Here is a 7,008-nt window from a genome sequence, read left to right as displayed (position 1 = left end):
CAGGTGTGCTTTCATGTGTCTTGCACTGAGGAGAGGCTTCCGTCTGGTCACTCTGCCATAAAGCCCCGACTGGTGGATGGCTGCAGTGATGGTTGACTTACTACAACTTTCTCCCATCTCCCGACTGCATCTCTGGAGCTCAGCCACAGTGATCTTTGGGTTCTTCTTTACCTCTCTCACCAAGGCTCTTCTCCCCCGATAGCTCAGTTTGGCCGGACGGCCAGTTCTAGGAAGGGTTCTGGTCGTGCCAAATGTCTTCCATTTAAGGATTATGGAGGCCACTGTGCTCTTAGGAACCTTAAGTGCAGCAGACATTTCTTTGTAACCTTGGCCAGATCTGTGCCTTGCCACAATTCTGTCTCTGAGCTCTTCAGGCAGTTCCTTTGACCTCATGATTCTCATTTGCTCTGACATGCACTGTGAGGTCTTATATAGACAGGTGTGTGGCTTTCCTAATCAAGTCCAATCAGTATAATCAAACACAGCTGGACTCAAATGAAGGCGTACAACCATCTCAAGGATGATCAGAAGAAATGGACAGCATCTGAGTTAAATATATGAGTGTCACAGCAAAGGGTCTGAATACGACCATGTGATATTTCAGTTTTTCTTTTTTAATAAATGTGCAAAAATGTCAACAATTCTGTGTTTTTCTGTCAATGTGGGGTGCTGTGTGTACAATAATGAGGAAAAAAAATGAACTTAAATGATTTTAGCAAATGGCTGCAATATAACAAAGAGTGAAAAATGTAAGGGGGTCTGAATACTTTCCGTACCCACTGTAAGTGATCTAAAGGTATAGGATAGAAGGGTAGATCAAGATGTAGATCAAGGCAAATGGGACTGCAGGTTTTCTTTTTTGTTTATGTTTTATCTGTTTCCTTTTTTAAAAATTTTTATCTGTTTTACTTTTTTTTTAATAGACACCTTAATTATCTTTATTTCAATAGACACTTTCTGCCTGTAAATCATCTATCTCTGATATTATGTATATAGTTCTATTTTTTTTTTATTCTTTATGTATGTGTATCTGTTTCTCTTGTGTATATCCATTAGGCCTATATATTTTTTATCAGTTATGTCCTCCACACTGAATTAATTCAGTGAAAATGTGTCAGGGCTAATGCTGGTAACTTCGTAAGAAAAACACAATAAAGTATTGGTCAAAAAAGAAAAGTGCACTTTGAAACCCGTTTTTTAAAAGCTTGCGTTTTTCAGGCCCCCAAAATGCTGTTGTCGTCTAAATGAACGACCAAAACGTATAAAAAGCTTTCCGGACCCTAAGCCCTCAGTTTTTCTCATTGTTTTACGTTAAAGTATGGTAGTGTTGGTGTTTATTAAAAGTAATTTTTGATCGTTCATTCTGCATCATGCATTGTCTTTGACACCGTTACAAATAAGCTGATAATTGTTTTTATGTACATAATAGCATTATGGTTTTTATATACCAAATATGGCAATTAACATTGCCATATCCAACACTATGCCAATCTCTATTACCACTAAATAAAAATAGTGAAAAAAATCTGTTTTTGTGTAGGCAATATTTAATTTATTATTTAGGCATAAAAGTGTTTTATGTAATTGTTAGATGATAAAGGAAATATTAATGTAAAAATAGAGGAAATGACCATGCAATTAAATATCATGCACAATATATAGGCAACAAGTACTATAGGGTTTGGTTTAGGATCAGTTGCATATTTATAATAATTACGCATAAGGTTAGGGACAGGTTTAAGTGTGGGTTAAGTGTAAGGGAAGGGTCAACAGTGCAATTATAGATGTCATTACAGAAATTTATTACAGTTGTAATTACATGCAGACAGTTTTTTACAATGTAAAAACATGTACATGTACGTGCATTGTATCAAATTATTAATTTAAATGTTAGTCTATAGTAGTTAAATAGTCTATAGTCTATAGTAGTTAAAGACATTTAATATAAAGTGGGACTGGTGGTTGCTGAACACAACCCACCCCCAAGATATTCCCATCTAGATATGACTCAAATCCCTCCTTCAGTGTAGGTCAATGGGATTTTTCATTATCTCTCAGGTGAAAAAGACTTTCAGGAAAAGTCTCATCACTTAGAAAGTAACAGAGACACAGAACACCCCCTCTCCTTAACAAGCTGCACGATTTGAGGTATCATTCATGTCTACAGCACAAATTGGACATTAACAGTAATAGTAATGCATGCCTTGAAGCTGACATTTTTCCTGATCGTATCTTCCCATGTCTCATTGGTCAACCAAACAGATTGTCCCGCCCCAAACTTGCACCATTGGTTGAGTCAATTCCTTTGTCGGGCTATACTGGATACTTAAACAATTTATCGATGTCATCTATAGTAGCAATGACATCAGTTTGCATGATAATGACAATGCCAAGCTACACAAGCTAAGCAGGCCATGACCTAATGTTTAGAGAAAGAAAAAGACAAGGTCAAACCCGGTAATTCAGTGCGGGAGAAGAAAATCATTGCCAAACAGAGTTTCAGATAAACAAAAGTCTAATATGTTTTCAGGTTCTGTTTGCAGAAGGCGCTGTGAATGGCCGAATTGAAACGTTTGTGTTTACGTAAACAGCATGACAAGAGTTGGACCGGACCGTACGTCTGCTGCCACACGGGCTTTCTGGGATATGTCCTCACAATACGCCTCACTGCTGCCCCAGCTAGTTGAGACTGTTTGTCTTGTCTTGTGTGTGTGTGTGTGTATTTTGCTCCATTGCTGTTCCCTTTTCCCCAAGGATGCCAAGACCGAGAGCTTCATTCTTGGCGGATTTTTCCCACATGCGTCGGCCAACTGTGCATTATTTTTATGTTTTTTGCATTCTTCAAATGTATTTAGGGTGATCTGCATGTTGCATGAAAAAAGCAGGTGTTGTTGTCGCAGGTGTGGCACAAGAGTCGACCTTTTATGGGCCGTGACCTGCGCGGTGATTCAAGTGGGCAAAAATATTATTGCAGTAATTAATGAATGACTTTCCTCTTCTAGTCTGACGGTATTTCCATAGTGATCTCATGTTTGTTTTCAAGGGACACTGACATCAGCTTGCAACAGACATTACACTGGAGCATCTGCCATAAAAACACACGAGCCATTTATCAGCATAATGAAAAGTCGACTCATTGAAGCAGTGAGGAAAAGCTATTAGAAATACATTTGTACTGTGTGAAACGATTTGCAGAAACATGCTTGTAAGCGCAGAAACTCTAAACAATTAAGACAAATGATTCGAATAGACTTTCAGCTGTAGCATTATGAATCACTTAACCCTATAAAGCCTACTGTATCATATTTGATTCACACATTTCTAAATGATCAAAACGTTGCCATTCATTTTTTATACTACACTGCAATATTCCATAGAAATACGATTTTTTCAGCTTTGATTTCAAGATGACTTTAAAGTAACGTTGTGATAGTCTTCTGAGTGACGTATCTGAGTGAAACGGCTTCTTGGACAAGAAAAAATGTAGGGCGGGACTTGATTTTGTCCATTGATTGGTTGTCGTTTGCTATAGGTCGATCTCATGTGATTGACAGGTTGCCCCGCCCACACGCCAGTAAACACATAATTGCAGAGGCGAAGTTATTTTAAGTACAGATTATGAAAGGAAAAAAAAAGGTTAATTTTGATTTCATAATAGAATTAAATCAGCATTGTCCCAATAACCGGTAACAAAAACTCACACTAGCATGAAAAACACAACAGTTATTCATAAAGTTGTGTGGTCCTTTACGAGCACATATATAACGAACTGCTGTCTTTTCCTTTCAGCCGTCATGTAACCGCTCTGACGCCGAGCTCATACAATAACATTAAACAAAACAGAGCGCAAAACAGGAATACGGTGACAGCGATCTCGTTCATCACTCAAGTGTGTTTAAATTTACTTTTCGTTTCTTCAGGGAAAATATTCATAAGTCACATTCGAATCTCCAGAGAAAATAAACTGGGCCGCGTGAGTCATCGCCTCTTTCACACTAGCATGAGGATTGTTTCCTGTGATTCCGACCTTTCCCTTCCTCCCTTCTTATCTCCAATAAGCCTCACTGTTGCTGTCAGAAGAACACTGAACTAGAGTAAAGGCTACACAGACGAGCAGTGATTTAGATAGGGAAAAAAACCGGGAAAAAAAAAAAACCTTAAGCAGAAGCAGAGATGATGGAGAGACGTTAAAGTTCGCTGATGGCAAAGTGACGCTGTATTTACACAACGCTTCATGGCTTTTTGGAAATCAGCGTTGTAGGCTGGCACTGCTTCCCACTCACAGATGTACTATGAGCTTGACATTAAATAAATGTGTCGTGTCTGCAGGGAACATTTGTTTAAATCTATAAGGTCTGAAATGGAACAGACTGGTCAGTCAGTATATCGACTGATGTATTACATGTTCCTGAATGTGCAAGTGCATTGCAGACGGATGGTGTGCAGGCCGTCCACTAAAACTCCCACTTGCACTGCCTTAAATGGGAATCGCATAGAAACGAGCCATGTTTTCTGTGTGGTTCTGATTAATACCAGATTCGACTGCACTGGCCCTCATCCAGTTCCCACCCAGGGACAAGCTGATTTCTTTTTCTTACACTGTCGAACACACATTTAGGGTATGCCATGATCTGTTCCCCCTATTTTAGACAGATCTTTCTTATTTTATAAATGCCTTTTCTCTGAGTCTTGACACAATGCCATTTGGATCAACAGTCCAAATAGTTAGAATGGGAGTTGGACCGCTATGCACAAAGCACTTTGCTGCTATAAACTTTGCTGTGTGCAAGGCGAACTTTACAAATTAAGTCTTTTAGTTTGTAAAAGGTGACGTTACTGTTATACACACATCAGCATGATGGAAGGGGCGAGCATAAAAATGGCATCGCTTTGTATTGTATTTTGCGTAATAATAATGATTATAAGAAAAAGAGGAATTAGAGTTTGTTAGATGGGATATTATTATTAGATATAACAACATTTTAAATTAAATATATTCAAACTATTAATTTTACAATTATCAAAACAAGAATTTTTTTTGTGTGTGTGTGATGCATTTTTGTTAATCATGTAACATTGCAACACTTGACAAATACGTTCTCTGTAAAATACTTTTTTTTTAAATATTGTATAATATTTTAATGATGTTATCTCATTTTCTATTTTTTTGTCTGATTTTTACCACAAATGTTTTTTTTGCTCTTCTTCGATGTAGATATGAATCTAAAAAACTAAAATTTTGCCAACAATTTTTTTATTAGATTTTCTCACATTTTAACCACACTCATGAACTAGAGTTTATGAGCTATGAAGATTTTGAAGAAAAAACAAACACACAGGCTACTGTAAAAATGAGCAATGCAATAAGAATGTAGAAAAAAAAAGTAAGATGATATACAATCTCAAAACCTTGTTTAATTCTTTTTTTGGTTGCAGTGGGTGAATCTGAGTATATGTGTGTGTTTGTGGATGTGTTTATGTATACTTGCTGGTTGTTTTGATGAATATATGATTGTGTGCATTATAGCATCAAGACATCAGTGTGTGTGTGTGTGTGTGTGTGTGTGTGTTGCTGTATATTCATTCATCTCACATCCACTGTGGCTGTTTCTCAGTAAGACCCGACAAAAAAGTTTATGGTCACTTTGAATAATATTTAATTAATTAACATTTAATGGTCATTAAAACATTAACATTATAATTTGAATCTCTATATTTTAGCTTTGAAAGGCTTGCACAAATTTCACAACCTGACACAACTAATTCACGAGGTTCCTGTTGATATTTTTCAAGACCTGATGTCTATTGAGGTGGACATAAATTTTTTTATAAAAAAAACTCTGAAAGATCTTCAAAATAACTCTCAATATTATCACTTGATACTACTAAGTTTATAATAGGTGCAAGTTGATGAGGCTACCATGAACAGAAATCTGCATATAAAAGGTAAAAATGGGGCTTCCTTTTGTGTGTTAGGGGTCATATCATATATGATTGGTTGATCAGGGACCAATCAGTGAGCAGGTATTACTCATACATATAGTTAGCCTCATAGCATAATTGCCTAAGTAATATATAAATTAAAAAAAAGGACTTAAGCAATTATGCTATGAGGCTACATATACATATATAAATAAATAAATAAATAAATAAATAAACACAGGCTGTATATATATATATATACACACACACACACACACACATATACATATATACACACACACATATATATATATATATATATGTGTATGTATATATGTATATTATGTGTGTGTATATATGTATATGTGTGTGTATAGATGAGAAGGAAAGCACCAGGCCCAGACGATGTTTCACCAGCCTGTCTGAAAACCTGCGCTGACCAGCTGGCCTCTATCTTCTCACTGATCTTCAACAGATCACTGGAGCAGTGCAAAGTCCCTTTCTGCTTTAAACGCTCCACCATCATCCCAATCCCGAAGAAACCAAAGATCACAGGACTCAATGACTACAGACCTGTTGCCTTAACATCTGTGGCCATGAAGTCATTCGAAAGACTGGTGTTAGCATATCTGAAGGACATCACTGGACCCTTGCTGGGCCCCCTGCAGTTTGCCTACAGAGCAAACCGGTCTGTGGATGATGCGGTCAATATGGGACTGCATTACACCCTACAACATCTGGACAAACCAGGGACCTATGCAAGGATTCTGTTCGTGGACTTTAGTTCTGCCTTCAACACCATCGTCCCATCACTGCTCCAGACCAAACTGACCCAGCTCTCTGTCCCTAGCTCCGTCTGTCAATGGATCACAAGCTTTCTGACAGACAGACAACAGCTAGTCAGAATGGGCAAAATCACGTCCGACAGCCGCACCATCAGCACCGGTGCTCCACAGGGATGTGTTCTCTCACCACTGCTCTTCTCCCTGTACACAAATGACTGCACCTCTAAAGACCCCTCTGTCAAGCTCCTGATGAAGTTTGCGGACGACACTACTGTTATCGGACTCATCCGGAACGGTGACG

The sequence above is a fragment of the Rutilus rutilus genome (genome assembly GCF_951802725.1).
Source record: "Rutilus rutilus genome assembly, chromosome: 18".
In the NCBI taxonomy this organism is placed as follows: Eukaryota; Metazoa; Chordata; class Actinopteri; order Cypriniformes; family Leuciscidae; genus Rutilus; species Rutilus rutilus.
The sequence above is the reverse complement of the archived record's forward strand: the minus strand, read 5'-3'. Positions refer to the sequence as shown.